The sequence below is a fragment of the Ochotona curzoniae genome, unplaced genomic scaffold (assembly GCF_017591425.1).
Source record: "Ochotona curzoniae isolate NIBS_2020 unplaced genomic scaffold, NIBS_Ocur_1.0 scaffold_4506, whole genome shotgun sequence".
NCBI classification, from domain to species: Eukaryota; Metazoa; Chordata; class Mammalia; order Lagomorpha; family Ochotonidae; genus Ochotona; species Ochotona curzoniae.
This window is the reverse complement of record NW_024467119.1, coordinates 41,305,912-41,322,740: the sequence shown is the minus strand read 5'-3', so window position 1 is coordinate 41,322,740 and position 16,829 is coordinate 41,305,912. Positions and strand designations below refer to the sequence as shown.

The 16,829-nt window shown below is 37.0% G+C and overlaps 1 pseudogene; it reads right to left on the bottom strand.

Moving 5' to 3' along the window:
- Nucleotides 1-13,211: 13,211 nt before the first annotated feature.
- LOC121147194 lies at nt 13,212-15,108 on the bottom strand (annotated as a pseudogene).
- Between the last annotated feature and the right edge of the window lie 1,721 nt (nt 15,109-16,829).

The window sequence follows — 16,829 nt, the reverse complement described above, 5'->3', positions numbered from 1 at the left end:
TGGGCAAAATAATGGTCTTTTCAAAGATGCCAGCACTAATCCCTGAATCCTATTAACAATGTATTAATTTCTCCCACATTGAATTCCTGCACATTGTTACAGTAGTACAGTTCATAACCAGGAATGATTCCTTCATTACGGGCATGGACCATGCAGAGTCCAACATCTTATTGTTCAGATAAATTCAACAGTTTCATTGGGAAACCATCCCTGGTCTGAAAGTAGGGCTGGCAGAATATCATCGCCTCCAACAAAAAGCCACTACACAATTTCAACAACAATTTACAACATTATGAAGTTAATTGACATGGTATTGAGTGACCAGTATGTTAGAAAATGCAAGTTCTTAGCCAAATGTAAACAATTGAGGAGCAGAACAGTTTTAGCAGGAGTGTGCAGAGAAATCTCCAATACCTTAGTGAGGAATAACTAATCTTTGTGTCCTACTTAGTTAGGTGTATGGGAGTCCAAGCTGACTGTCTCCTGTCTGTTTTAAGCTTTCCTTATACACAAACAACTCTTCACTTGATCTTAGCCAAAAGGCCGAGAAGCGATCACAAACAATTCTTAAGTGACAGTCTCTACCCTATTTATCCATCTTTCTGTCTTTATCTTCCCCTCCCACACACACGTACAGAGAAGAAGCCATGAAAGACCTCAGCAGAAAACAATCTTAATGGTAGCTTTATCTTGGACTTTCAGTCTCCAGGAGCGTGAGAGAATACACTTCAATTGTTTTATTTTTAATTTTATTATTTTATTATCATTATTTTCCATGAAACAGCTTTGTAGAAATAGAGATTCCCCTGCCCCTTCCCAACTGTTTAAATCACCAGGTCATGACATTTTGTGATGAAGCCCAGAAAGACTCATTGGCAATGAGAGAAATGGTCAAAGATATACAACCTTGCCAGCTTTTTCTTTTTTAAGATGGACGAAAACATCAATGAAACAATAGGGAAACCTCTAGAAAATGAAACATATAAGAATATGGATTCTTCACTAGAAGCTCCAGAAAATAATCCTGGAAACACCATTTTCTTAGCCAGTGAGTTACTTATTTCTGATTTACAGAATTGTAAGGAAAAAAATGTGTCATTTTATCAAACCAAGCTTGAATAATAATCAAGTAGTTACAGCCACAAAAATTTAATCTATTTTCCAAGATTTATAGTTGGGCCAGCTATGCTAAAGTTGCTGAAAAGAAAGTCTTTTAAGTTAGTGACTATCATCACTACTGCCAGTTTTCTTCAAAAAGCAGAAGCTATGAAATTGAGAAAATAGGAGCACTGGCTATAGAGTTAGTAGAAATAAAATGTTAAGGTATAATAAAATGTAGGAATTGTCCCCAAAGCTAAAAGTTGGAAATAAGAGGATTCCTAGAGGCAGTGACATGCATTCCAAAAGACAGACCAGTTTCAAAATCACCAATCAGATGTTTGCTCAGCACAGAAGCTAGTGAAGTTCCATTTTGCTGCTATTGTGGAGACTATGAAATGCTTCTAAAAAAAAATTCAAACACGAACTACCATAAGTTTCACTTTAAACTAGAAAGAGCTACACAAAGTTGCTGAACAAGAGACTTATTTCAAAAGCCAAGGCTTAAATTCATAGTTTGCTTCAAAACATAAATAAGTTACTATTCCACTAAACCAAAGTTGACCCTTTGAATGTTTCCAAGGTCTCCAAGGTTTCTTAAGGGTCCCTTCCAGGAAACAACATGCTATGCAGGACACTCAAGCAGAAGGAAGCAATGCAGCATCTGTCATTGCAACAACTGTTAAACAAAAGCCATGATAAGCTAGTACAGGTAAATGCTTCAGGAACTGGAGTATCACAGATACCAGTTAGGATGGAAGAGCTCGCTAGAAGCTCTCAAAACAGTTCTATGGGGGTGGGGGGGAGAAGAAGAAAAGATAACATTGCTAGAACTACCCTCCCTCAGAGGAACTAAGCCCAAAAAACAACAAAAACCTCTTCTGTTGGTCTTCCTCTCTGCCCTGAGGAGGAAAGAAGTGAGGTGAAGAGAAAGTAGAACAGGTGGAAAGCACAAAAAGGTAGACCATGTCCTCTTCCCCCTTTCTCCACTGGACCAAAGCACCTGGCCTGAGCTAAGGATGAGGCTGCAGTGGCAATTTGAAATCAAAGAGAGGCAGACTAATGCTATGATTCACATGGGGTTGTCTTCTGAGTGTGTATAAATTAAGACTATTAGTTAATACTTGGAGAAAAACTTAGCAAACAATCAGCCCTTAAGTCTAGTATCAACATACATACCCAAGGCAATGTTGATCATCAACTTACAGTATATCACCTTGTAAAAACACAGCAGTAAAGTCATAAACTTATTATCAAGAGTTTGATCCTTGTTGATGGTGCCTTCAAAATCACAAGGATAAGGCTTGGGAATGAAGGAGAGACAAATTTTTAATTGAGCAATAGATGAATGTAGTAGCAGACCTTCCAGGCTGAAGAACTACTAACCTCCTAAAGAAGGTTGAAATGTTGAGCCAGAAGCTGCAACTAATTGTGAGCCTGTTAATAGGATAGCTCAGATGCTTTTGTCATCTCTTTTAAAAAATGACTTCAAACTGAGGAGGAGATAGCAAGATATTCTATACATTTAAGAAGCTACAAAACATTATTTGTCTGAGAACTGAAAGAAGCAAAGTATTATATTAACAGATTTCAGAGTTTCACTAATTATGATGAAATCCCCTCAGCCCAGAGCCCATGTTTATCTGTTACAATAAATTCAATCCTCCAGTGACGCAGAAAAAATAACCCCATATTACCTAGAAACGCCAACTGACTTTCTCAACACTAGTTTTTGTAACTTATAAAGATTATCTTCTTAAATATTTTTTTCAGTTTCAAGTTCAGTAGCTTGCATTTTACATGAGAATATGAAAAGGAAAATAAAGATGTATTTGATAAAATTCTATGTGCCTTCTATTTACATTTCCTTGTTTTTCTTTCTGTATTTGTAGCTCCTATGTGAATTCTTTCCTGTTTAATAGAGCCTACTCCATCAGAACATCTGTTTAGCTCTTTCCACAAATGTGAGTTTTGGCACTAGAGATTAAGCTGGCTGGGAAAGTTCAACAAAAAGCCAATTTTATAGCCAGGAATATTCTTTGACTAATGGTGTAGTTCACCTTGCTTTTTAATATTTAGAAGGTAAAACTCTAGAGAAGCTCCTTAAATTGCACCTTGCATTGTATCTGTTGATGCTGCTTGTACCTCCTTTGCCACCATCCATGACCCGAGGTGGGTTCCTTCAGTAACACGTTACATTCTAGACAACAGTAATTGCATATACTTTTAGGTCCCTACCCATGTTGTAGGTTTTATTACTAAGAAATCAAGTCTCTAGTGTCTTTTCTTGCATCAGTTATAATTGTTTAAAGATAAGAAAAAGAGTTTTAAGAAAGTCTTTAAAGAATATTACACTTACTTTTGAAGAAATCAGTATATCCAAGCCCAAAAAGACATATTTGCATCTTCTTTCATATCTAACCATACTACGCCAACACTAAAATCCTTAGTACATATTTTGTAAAAGTTGGCATATTCTACCTATAACATTTCATGTGTTTCCACATTGTCTCAATGATAATCAATGATCCAGAATCCACAATACTTTTGTTGTTATTATTGCAAATTCTTTGGATAAAAATAATATTACTTTCGGAAAGACAAAAGTTTACGACATAATGTTCTAACATTAGGTCATCTAAATGTTTGACACTCATCTAATGCTATATTTTCAAATTATATTAGTAGAGAACACATAGTTCACAGCCCAGGCCTTTGGCCATGCTTCTTCGTTCATCCCCCAAACCTTTCCTTGTTTGTGACATTTTGAGAATTACTTCTTTGTGACAGTTTCTCTGATTTCTCCAGGGGTAGTCAGCCAACCTTTCCTCTCTGCTCCCACAGCAATTTCTTTCTTTATTTCTTCATAATATTTGACCTTTAAAAGAAGCCAACTTTCCCTCAATCTTTGATGGGATCAAGCCAATCTCTAAACATAGGTCTATAAACATGTGATTCTGCTAACTTTTAAATTTTCAATGTTATTTACTCTATTAAAAATATTAATGTATTTTCATGAAGGCTAGCTTTAATTACTTATGAGATTTTAAAATATTCTCAGTCAATAAACAACATCGTAAAAACATCTATTAAATGACAAATCCACTGACCACTGAAGAGACGTTTATTTCAGCAAAGCAAAGCAGGAAGTAATTTTAAGCCCTATGAACCATTTGATTATCCAGCTGATAAAACCAGAAGCACATGAGCCCTCTTATTATAACTAGGATTGCTGGGAAGCACCAACCTGAGGGCGTGAAATGTGAGCAGTTTTAAATGATACAAAATAGTTCAAAACCAAGGAGGGGCTAGTTTTGTGGCATAGTGTGAAAAGTCACTTTATCTTACGAAGAAAATAAAATCAATCTTAACTGAAAAAAAGAGTACACAAACTTCCAGTATTTCATCCACCTGCCCATTGTTCATTTGTACTCATTTTTATTCTACTTTCTTTCTTTTTTTAAAGATTTATTTTTATTTTTATTGAAAACGCAGATATACAGAAAAGAGGAGAGACAGAGGAAGATTTTCCATCCAACGGTTCATTCCCCAAGTGACCGCAATGGCTGGAGCTGAGCCACTCCGAAGCCAGGAACGTGGAGCTCTTCCAGGTCTCCCACATCGGTTCAGTGTCCCAAGGCTTTGGGCAGTCCTTGACTGCTTTCCCAGGCCACAAGCAGGGAGCTGGATGGGAAGCAGGACCGCCAGGATTAGAACCAGTGCCCAGATGGGATCCTGGCACATACAAGGTGAGGACTTGAAGCACTACGCTATCGTGCTACTTTCTTTCTTGCTGCCATGTTAAACTCTCAAAGATCCTATCAGCAAAGTCATTAGAACACCAAATTCCTCTTCCACTTACCTCATTACTTTTGTTCTCTATACTGAATTGAAACTATCCTCATGAAGACATATTTTGACATTTTCCATTAAAACTTATACCAACCTAGATTCCCTCCTTGTTCTATATACACTCTAATTTTCATTTGTTTAAAGTTGTCCAAGCTTTGCAAACTCCTTGTTTTCACTCAACTCACCAAACACCTGCACACTGCCACAAGTGTAACAATGTCTCTCTTAATCTTCACCAGCATTTGATGTAGTTCACCCTCCATCCTACTGGAAACAGTTTTGCTTAAATGTTAATATGTCAAAAGGCCCTCATTTTCTTTTTTCCTACCTAACCATCAGAATTCACCAATCTGATGCTTCCCCTCTTCAGTTCTTGTTCTAAACTTCAGTTTCCCTGGGGGCTCAATCTTTAAGGTTGCTTTCTTCCTATCCATGACTGTCCCTTGTCATAACACTTACATACACTGAAGATTCTCAAATGTCTGCCATCAGCACAAGTCTGTCATCCTACATTCCATATTTTTATCAAATTCTATATATCCACCTGAATTTGCAGTAAATTGTTCAGATGAACAAATCCATGACAAAATTGATTACATTCATCAAAAGCTGTGGATATGAATGCACAGTGAAAATAATAAAAATATTATTACTTTTCTCCAAATTTGAGCTGAAGAACTTCATGCTTAGAGTAGGAAAAAATTTGGTTTCAACTAGAAAGTGATTTTTTCCAAATAATTACAACGATGCAAGAGAAAGATGAGCTATTGAAGATGTATGTGTCTGTTTATCTCTGAGGTACAAGCTTTTTAATCAGTTTTAATAAACTGATTGACTTGATTAGAAGATTCCTTGCTGCCTCTGATCTTCTTCCCCCTTCTCTTTGTACAATCTCTGAGACTCTGGTCTTGCCATGCCTTATCTCCTGAACAATCTTCCCCATTCAAGTGACTTGATTATTTCATCTATATCTCTATTCAATATATACATCTGAAATAAATTCCCTCATTAATTTATCTGAAATAGAATTCTTCATCAATCACTGTGTTTTCACTCCATTTTTTCTGATATAAAATTTATTTCAATCTATCATGAGCTATATTTATTTATTTTCTGCTTCATCTTAAAGTAAATGAACATGAGGGAAGAGACTTAGCCTCTTGTATTTATCAATAATTTGAATGGTGCATGCTATAGAGCTGCACTATGTATAAACTCAATAAATATTAATTCAATAAATAAATAATTTGTAGAAAGATCCATTTTGTGGGGACAAGCCAGACATTACCTATTTGATGATAGTGTTAATACCCTTGCATATATAGCTAAGGCAGTTTCTTCTGATAACAATAGAAACGTCAAAAGAGAAAATGTGCAAAGAGTACTTAAAATGATCACTGGCGAATTATCAATCAATAAGTTACTATTATCACCATTCATATTTAGTGAAAATAATATTTGAAAATTTGGAGGTGCTCACACAATATTTTTGTTTCCTCTGATCCAGTATTCATATAGAAAATGAAGAATTTAAACTTACTTTCTCTGTTCTTTTTAGTTACTATAGTTGGACTCTTGCAATCCTGTTGGAAACACTTAGAGCTTTTAAAGGAGGAAGTAAGGCTTAATGACTCCCGTAGAGCTCCCATGCACTACAGCAGAGCACACAGCACCTACACCGTTAGCCTCTGCATACTGTCCTCAGATAACTGCCTTGCAGCCTCCCTTTGTATCAAATGGACCTGGGAAGCATGCAGAATTATCCACTTTCAGATAGAGACCCAGCAATTTAATTACGATTTTTAGTTTAGGGATGTTTTATTACATAATGTTCACTCTGAATCACTTCAAATATGAATCTTAATATCATTAAATCACCAGGTTTATCATCATCTTGTGCTCAAAAATATGAAATTTCTTTGTCTTGGTTGAGGTAACAACACATCATTTTGAAATATGCTCAGAGTTTTTATTCTAAAAGTCAGATGAAAAATAATATATTTTGAGTAATGTGAAATGAGAAGCAATTTCAACAATGTTAGACAAAACTAATAATATACAGAATATTTTAAAAAATGAGGACATAATCTCACGGCAAAATTCCAAAAAGCTGGAAATGAGAATAACTACAGGTCTTCTCTAGGGTTTCTAATCATAACTTTAGAAAATAATTAAAATAGTTAAATAGCTGTTCACTCATTTCCTGCTGCTGATTCTTAGTTATCCTTACCAAGTATAGTGGGTGCTTTTAATTCACTGGAGAGTATACAAATGAAAAACCTGTGAAATTTGACAATGTGATTTTTATTGGCATCTTGACTTCACATACCAAGAAGAAAATCTTACATTTATAGGTCACCCTTGGGTCAGCTCTATATAACCCCTTACATTTCTCCATCACAAAGGTAGGTATGATGGTACTCGTCAATATCACTGCAAACCCATTAGTTAACGTTTCCTATTAATCATGCATAGTTGTGTTATCCTGGGAAAAGCATCTGGGCCCACCAGAATCTGTCAACTCACACATTAACAAAGATACAGTTGGGAAATTAACATCAGACTAATTTGGAAACATCTGTAACATTTCCTTTTGTCATATAAAATTGATTTTTGATTTAAAAATATTATAGTACTTTCTGATTTATAAAGCTTTAAGATTTTTTAAATGTCTTACATAAAATATAATTAAATGCATATTGAATGAGTGACTGAAATAATATTATATAAAGCATTTTTCTCTCTGGGGCATAGTGAGTTCTCAAAACAGAATACAAGTGGTGATAATAATGATAGCAGTAATTATACTTATTAAAATTGTGATATAATATTAATTTTTATTTACATGATACTGTCTTCTTATGTTTTAATTGTTGAACTCTGTTAAGAGTTTCAATTTCACTGTAATGTAAAATTTTCTTAAAAGGGGAAAATATTTTTTGCTCATTTTTGTTGATATGAATTTGTTCTGTAGCTACAGTTTTAAGAAGACAATTCCCTCATTCCCCTGCTTCCCAATAGCCCTTCCCTCCCTTCCATCAGGCAGTGATTGCAGGGTCATAAATTCAATCCACTCCATATTCACAGGCTTAAATCACCAGTTCATAATATTCAGCAAACTGAACATAAAGAGAACAAGATGACATTTACAGTAAGAATATAAAGGTGAGCTAAGAGCAGCAGATATGATGGTGTGGCATACTAATCCTTCACCTGCAGCACTGGCATCTCATACAGTCACCTGCTCAGGTTCCAGCCGCTCCAGTTCTGATCTACCTGATGACTACAGCCTGACAAGACCTTGGGCATCTACGCCCACATGGGAGACCCAGGAGAAGCTCACGTCTCCTGCCTTTGGATCAGTCCAGCTCCAACCTTTGGGGCCACTTGGGGAAAATTCTCTCTCTCTCTCTCTCTTTCCCTTTCTCTCTCTTTCTCCTTTCCTTTTTCTCTCTCCCTCTCTCTGGAAATGTGCCCTTTTTAAAGGAAATTTAAAACATTTTCTAAAGGAAACTGGAAAATGTTTAAGCACAGGAAAACAAGGCACAATATACAAAAACTTATGGCAAATAACAAAATCAGTATTAAGAAGTCCTTAGTAATAAAAACCTACATTTCAGAAGAATAAAGATACTAAATGAGTAGCTGAAATTTAAACCTTACTGAATTAGAGAAATAAAAAATAAACCCAAAGTTAGCAAGTGGAACATCATATTGATTAAAACAAAAATTAGGGCCCGGCGGCGTGGCCTAGTGGTTAAAGTTCGCGCTTCACAGGTGCTGGGATCCGATATGGGTGCCAGTTCTAATCCCAGCAGCTCCACTTCCCATCCAGCTCCCTACTTGTGGCCTGGGAAAGCAGTTGAGGCTGGCCCAAAGCCTTGGGAGCCTGCACCAGCATGGGAGACCCGGAAGAGATTCCTGATTCCTGGCTTCGGATCGGCAGCACCGGCCATTGTGGTCACTTGGGGAGTGAATCATTGGACAGAAGATCTTCCTCTCTGTCTCTCCTCCTCTCTGTATATCTGACTTTTTAATAAAAATAAGTAAATCTTTTTTAAAAATTAGTAAAATAGACAACATAAAAACAACAGGGAAAATCATGACACCAGGTTGATTTCCATAAAACTTCAGCTAGATTCTTTAAAAAAAAAAAAGAATTAACTCACAAATAAAATTTTAAAATGCAAAGGAGACATCATAACCAATCGTTGTATATCTCAGAAGGAACGGGTTAATTTCCTAGAAACCTAGTACAACCTACAAAATGAATTTGGGAAGAAATAGACAATATGAGCAGAACTATAAGGAGATTTAATCATTATTTTTAAATTTTTTTTCTAAAAACAGAGAGAAATATAGGAGCAGGTAGTTTCACAAATATGCTACCAAATATGTAAAAGAACTGATATCATCTTTTTCAAATAATTTCAAGAAACTGAAAAGGACAAAACACTTGTCTTATACATAAGCCAAAGGAGTACACCTCAGCAAAAAAAAAAAAAAAAAAAAAAAATCAGGTAATCACCCCTAATAAACCTGCATGTAAAAAACCTCAGCAAAATACAGGCAAACTAAATTAAATAACACATTCAAAGAAAACCATACATATTAATAAGTGAGATCTATCGCTACGATGCAAGGAAATTTCAGTGCAAGCAAATACATAAATTGATACATGACATTTGCAAAATTATTTCAAATGGCACATTATTTCATTGTTGCTATCCAACAATGAAACTTCAATACTGTTTTACTGAAAAAAACAACTGAGCAAACTAAAAGAGGAAGAAGTTACCTCAACATCACAGAGTCTACATATTAAAAAAAAAAAAAAGAAAAAAAGAACATAGTGAGTGAAGAAAACTAAGAGGTTTCTTTTCTAGGCTCAGGAAAGAGCCAAGGAGTTCCCCCTCACCCCATTTCTACTCAATTGTCATTATAACCCCTACCCAGGACAATCTGACAAGAAAAAAAAAATGTAAAAGTCATCTAGATTATGAAGGGAAAAGAGAAAAGCATCTCTTTGCAGATGGCATATTCCAGACTTCATCAAAAACCTTCTATAGCCAATAAATTAATTCATCAAAGTTACAGGACACAAAAACAATACATAAAAATCAGTTGTATTTTTGTACTACCAATGAACTATCTGAACAAGAAATCAAGGAAATGTTTGCTTCTACAGTAGCATTAAAATACTAAAATCTCTAGAAACAAGGTCAACTAAAGAGGTGAAATATCTTGATATCAATACTAAGCACATATAATAGTCAAAGATAATCTCTTCAACAACTAGTATTGGAAATGCTAAAGAACCACATATCTATTCAGATACATAGACATACAGATACAAGATACAAGATGGAAGCAAGGAAAATGGGAGAGAATGAATGAAAACAAAGTGTATCATCTTACTCCACATCTAAAACTCAACTCTAAGTAATTTGAAGTCATAAACATAAAACCTACAAAAATTCTAGCACAAGATAGGCTAGCAGGAGTCAAACAATAAGAGTCATATTAAAGAAGTGTGACTATATCTGACTAAAAGAGCTCTGGATAATAAAGAAAACACTAATGAAAGTAAAATTTGCAAACCACAAATATGATATGTTGATATAAACAATACATAAGGGACACCATTTTTTTAATATCAAAACCACAAATAGGGCCCGGCGCGGTGGCGCAAGTGGTTAAGGTCCTCGCCTTGCACGCCCAGGATCCCATATGGGCGCCGGTTCTAATCCCAGCAGCCCCGCTTCCCTTCCAGCTCCCTGCCTGTGGCCCGGGAAAGCAGTCGAGGACGGCCCAAAGCTTTGGGACCCTGCACCCGCGTGGGAGACCCGGAAGAGTCTCCTGGCTTCGGATCGGCATAGTATCGGCCCGTTGCGCTCACTTGGGGAGTGAATCATCAGATGGAAGATCTTCCTCTCTGTCTCTCCTCTCTGTATATCCGCCTTTCCAATAAAAAATAATAAAAAAAATAAATCTAAAAAAAAAAAAACCACAAATAACCAAATTTTTAAATGGACAATTAATTGGAACAGACATTTCTCTGAAAAAGGCATATATATATATATATATATACAAATCCCCAATACATATGGAAAGATACTGAACATTACTAATCATCAGGAAAATTTGAATCAAGACATGACATGACCTCACATCTATTAAGATGGGCCTAACAATAAAAATACTTTAAAATATTGATTACAATGTGTATAAGTTAAAACATTTGGGAAGTTAAAAATATTCAACCACTGTGGAAAACTACCTGCTGTATATTGCATCTATATCTATCACTACTGTAGTTTACATTTAAAATTTTGATAATATCATCAATCTCATGTATTCTTAACACAATAAAAATACTTAATGTTAAACATTAAAGTATTAAATATTAAAAATATTTAGTAAAGGTACTTTGATTAAAGTTTTCTTTAAAATACAAGAATAAATACTAAGCTTAGGAGGCATATAAAGAAGATAATTTACCAGTAAGAGAACAAATAATCATTGAATTAATGCTGAGAGAACAAACCCGTCTAAATGTCATCTTAGAAAAGACGTAGGAAACAAACTCTTCAGAATCATTAGGTTCTTTCCATGTCCACTCTCAACAGTTCCAAGCTACGCTGCCAGCCATATATGAGGCACAAACTGAGTTCTTGGTTCACGGCATCAGCCTCAGCCAGTCCTGGCTCTGGTGGGTATTTGGAAAATGAACCAGTAGCTGTTTATTTTCGTATTTTACAACCACTATCAAGTTGCTATCATTAAAAATGGCTTGCTATAACCAAGAGATGCTTTCTGTAAGCATCATGGTAACTATGGAGAAAAATCTGTAATAAACTTCCAAAAACAATAAATAAGGTATCAAAATGCATTGCTGGAGAGAGTCACTTAACTAATAAATAAGGGAGAAAAATCTATCAAAATGGAAGTACTCAGACATGTAGACAAGATGGGAACCAATAAGAAGTATCTTAAATGTAAATATATTAGATTATCTAATTAAAAGTCAATACTAAATGCCCAAATGAATTAATTTTTTAAAAAGATATATCTATAGTACATAGAAGCTGCTCTTTTTGTCTTTAAGTATGCATATAGACAGATAATTAATAGAAATATCCCATGCCAAAAAAAGATAAATAGAATGGAGTCATATTTCTTTAAGATAATTTGATTTTAAACCAAAAGCTTTAAAGAGATAAGAAAGGCCACCACACATCGACTTACGTTTCAGTTCAGCAAGAGGAATTCACAATTGTAAGAATGCACCCAAGGCCAGGACTACGGCACAAACATAAGCCACCTCCTGCAACACAGGCACCCCGTATAGGTGCAGTTCCAGCTCCATCTGTTCCACTTCCAACCAACTCTTCAATGATACACCTGGAAAAGCAGAAGATGGCCCAAGTGCTTGGGCCTCTACCACCCACGTAGGAGACCCAAATGGAGTTTCTGTCTCTTGGCTTCAGCTTGCCCCCAAGCATCCTCCACCACACCCATTTAGTGAGTGAACTAACAGATGGAAGATGTTTTTCTCCCCCACTCTCTCTATATATATCTCTGCCTTTCAAATAAATAAATAAATCATTATTAGGACTTACATTAAAGCAGCCAATTAGAGTTTAGTTTTTGCTTCTGCTGCAGCAAGGAAGATTGATTTAATACTCTAAAAAGGGCCTGCTTTTGATGGACAAAGGTTAAGGGTATGGGAGGGACAAGTAAGAGGCTAAGCTGTAACAAAGCTGGGACTCCACTTCCCATCCAGCTCCTTTCTTGTGGTCTGGGAAAGCAGTAGAGGGCAACCTAAACCCATGGGACTATGAACCCACGTGGGAGACCTGGAAGAGGCTTCTGGTTCCTGGCTCCTGGCTTCTGGCTCCAGATTGGCTCAACTCCAGCTGTTGCAGCCACTTGGAACGTGAACCAGCAAACAGATCTTTCTCTCGGTCTCCCCTTCTCTCTATAAATCTGACCTTCCAGTAAAAATAAGTACATTTTAACAAGAAAAAATACATATAAATTAAGTGATTGAAGCCTAAAGCCAGAGAATTCCACAATGAAAAAGCTCATGAAATTGAAAAGTCATGGTTCAAAAGAGCCCCTTACATATAATATTCACCTCTTAAGGAGCAGCATGAATTGTTTTGAAGGAAGAAATTTGAACCTGTCTCACTACCAGTCTCTCCAGGACTTTTTTTTTTCTATTTTACATTAATATTTATTATTTTATGCTAGGCACTCTGATGAGTTTACATGCATTATTTACTTCTTCCACTATCTTTTGAGGTAGTGCCACTATTATTTCCATAAGATAAGAAGATTGAAGTTTACAGAGAACAAAGTGCTCCCCAACCCAAATTAGAGGACTACAAAATGGAAGAGCAAGCTTCAGAACCAATTCCAATAGATGTTGGAATATGTTTTTAATTGTGCATATGTATCCACAGAACAGGATGGATACTGGCATGAAAAAGGGATTTGGAAGATAGTCCAAGCAAAAGGTAATTGTGGAAAGTTGGGGATTTTTTAACTACTCTGAGGAATGTATGCTTCAGCCTATCAACTACAAGATGCCACTGGAGGATCCTAATAAGGGGGAAATGATGTGATAAAAAATTAGCTTTTAAAATAAATTTTGATGCAATGCGGACAACTGACAGACTGTGGTTCACACAGAGACCAAGTAGAAAGTTACTTCCTGATTCCATATCAAATTAATCTGTATTAAACAAGGATGATGAAGTGGAAATGAATTGAAGGAGGTCATTCTAAACAAATTTACGAGATGAAACCCACAGGTCTTGGTAACTGATTGGATGTAGAGTGTGAGGAAAGAGTCAAGAATGACTCCACAGTGTGAACCCTCTCATGATGAACAAGGTGTGCTCGCTGCCTGAACGACTTCCTGCAGTCCTTACATTCATAGGGTCTCTCCAGTGTGAATTCTCTGGTGTAGTGTAAGAGAGCCACTGTAGCTGAAGGCTTTCCCACAAGCATTACACTCGTAAGGTTTCTCTTCTGTATGAATTCTTTGATGCTGAGCAAAGCCTGCATTTTGGCTAAATGTTTTTCTACATTCCTTACACATGTAGGGTTTTTCTCCAGTAAGACTTCTCTGGTGTTGTGCAAGTGACGAACCATTGCTAAAAGCCTTCCCACATTCAATACATTCATAGGGTTTCTCTCCAGTGTGATCCCTTTGATATTGGTCAAGGTATGCAATCTGGCTGAAGGCTTTGCCGCACACTTTGCATTCATAAGGTTTTTCTCCAGTATGAACCCTCTGTTGTTGTGCAAGATGTGCATATTGGCTGAAGGCTTTCCTGTATTCTTTACACTGATAAGTTTCTCTCCAGTGTGTATTCTTTTATGTTGAGCTAGGTTTGCACTCTGGCTGAAGGTTTTCCCACATTCAACACATGCATAGGGTTTCTCTCCAGTATGGATTCTCTGATGTAGAGTAAGGGATGAACTCTGATTGAAGACTTTCTCATATTCATTGCATTTCAAAAGTTTCTTTTCTACATATACTTTCTTGTGTTTCATTTCAACAGGTTTTTTTCCGGTAAATTCTCTTTTGTGGCACATGCTTATGTACTTCTTCTTTGGTGGGAAAACTCTACTGTATATCTAGCATTGCATTTGATAGCATGTCTGCCAAGCTTATTACACTTATTACTTTGATCCTCTGAGAGGATTTCTTTATCAGTGGTGACCAGTTGACTAAACTGTACCTCCTGACTCCCCAACTGTTTTAGGCTCCAGTCTTCACTTCCATAGTCATCTATCAAACTGCAGCAGTCGAGGTTATGAATAAGATGGCTTCCTCCCATTGTCATTAGTCTTGATGAGTCTTCAAAAGTACCTTGATTTGATGAAAATTCACTGCTTTTAAATATACTCCCAATCAGGGCATGGACCTGCTGCTCCCTCATCCTGCGCCATACAAGGCTCTTTCCCTTGCTCCATCAGGGAGATCACATCTGGCTTAACAGAAATTCCTAGTGACGCCAGGCTCCTGTAGTTTTCCAGCATAACCTTTCTGTACAGGTTCTTCTGAGCAGGCTTCAACCATTCCCATTCCTCCTGAGTGAAGTTCACAGCCACATCCCCGAATGTCACCACATCCTTGGACATGGCTTTAAGACTAAGAATTTGTTTTAAAAAAAAAAAAGAATTTGTTGCAGTCCTGTCCTCCTTTGGGCTCCTCTCCAGCAGAAGGGAAATGTCCAATTTCTCCCTCTAGATGGAAAGAATGCTCGGGGAGTTGGGCTGGGGCCCGGGCTCAATCTCTGGCCACCGGCAGAGCTCACAAAGGTGTCATGGCGCCAGACAGGCAGCCGGGGCCAGCTGCGGGTGCCTCTCCGGGACTTTTAATATTATTAGGAAGCTCTAGAACGTAACCTTAATAATCTGGGCTCGCAAGTGTTCAGGAAAACAGCATGTTTGACTTTTCATGAGCTGACTTGAATATTCCTAATACTGTATTTGACAAATCTTAACCAGAAGTCTTCCAAGTGCTTAGAATTTGCATACATAAACTTAATCAAAGAATTAGTATGTAAAAAGATGGCATATTCTGTTTGGGAGGAGTGGCTAGAATATCACCCTGGAAATTGAGACCCTGCCATTTTGGACTCAGCAGCACCTTGGATACCTGCATCCCTTTCCCTCCGCTTACAGACTTCACACCCTTTTGGTAGCCCACCAATCCACTGTAACCTTGTAGGCTCCCCTACATACCACCATCCGCTCTAACCTCACGATGCCACACGTGACAACCCTACTCATGAATCCCTCACAGCCCCTTTCCCTAATCTCTGGCCACCTACCAATTCCCTTTGGCTCTGACAATCTTAGCCACCAATCCCTTGGGGCCAGCCCATAGCCCCTATTGGCCCCACTGGCACTCTCCAAGATACACGCTGAAGCCATAAAATAGAGCTCCATGTGGGCCCCTGCCCCATCCCTCTCTCTCCCTCTGCCTCTCCTCCAGTCTGTCCCATGGCCCCTAGAATAAAAGACCTCCTAGGTGTCTCACTGTGTCTGGTGCTTTGGCTTATTCTGGCAAACTTATCCCAAACAGAGCTTAGTTATGTGAAAATACTAACACTGTTACTATTTGCAATACAATTGGTTTATTACATTCATTTCCCTCAGGTTATTAAAAACGTTTAAGATAATGTTATACCCATTACGTAATGTTTAAATCTGGCACAAAACCTATCACTTAAATTCTAAACCTGGACTCAGAAGCTTGGGTCTATTACATGTGGGAAACTGGCTGACTTCTTAATTAGAAGCTAAAGAGACTACTGCCATGATAACCCACTCTACTTTAAAATTGGCTGTCTTGGGTAGTAAAGTGGAGCTTTTGAAACATCTTTGGGTCAGGAATAAGATTTCATCTTCCTCTTTATGAGTATTATAAGTACTTGACTTTATAACATGTGTCTGATACCTTAAATCAAAACAGTTGTTGCTGAGAATAAATAATGCAATGTCAATAAGATCTCAAACTACAAAAAAATTCACTGGTTGGACTGGAAGTGGTTAGCTATCTTGGGCTAGCATGTTAATCACTCTACATATTGGGTAGTAGATGAAAAACATTATGTCATTTAATTAAGAAGAACCACCATAGCTAAGCAACATGTAGATTCCATTGAGGGAAAACTAAGAGGCATATTCTAATGTCATCTACAATTTACCTGACCCCAACATCACCCAGAACCTCCTTAAAAACAGATTTGCTTAAAATCTGCTTCCAATGTGCTGGTTGAGTTGGACTCAGGATTCTCTTCTTGTACCAAGTATCTCAGATTATTTTATGGTTTAAAAAAAAGGATTGGAAAACT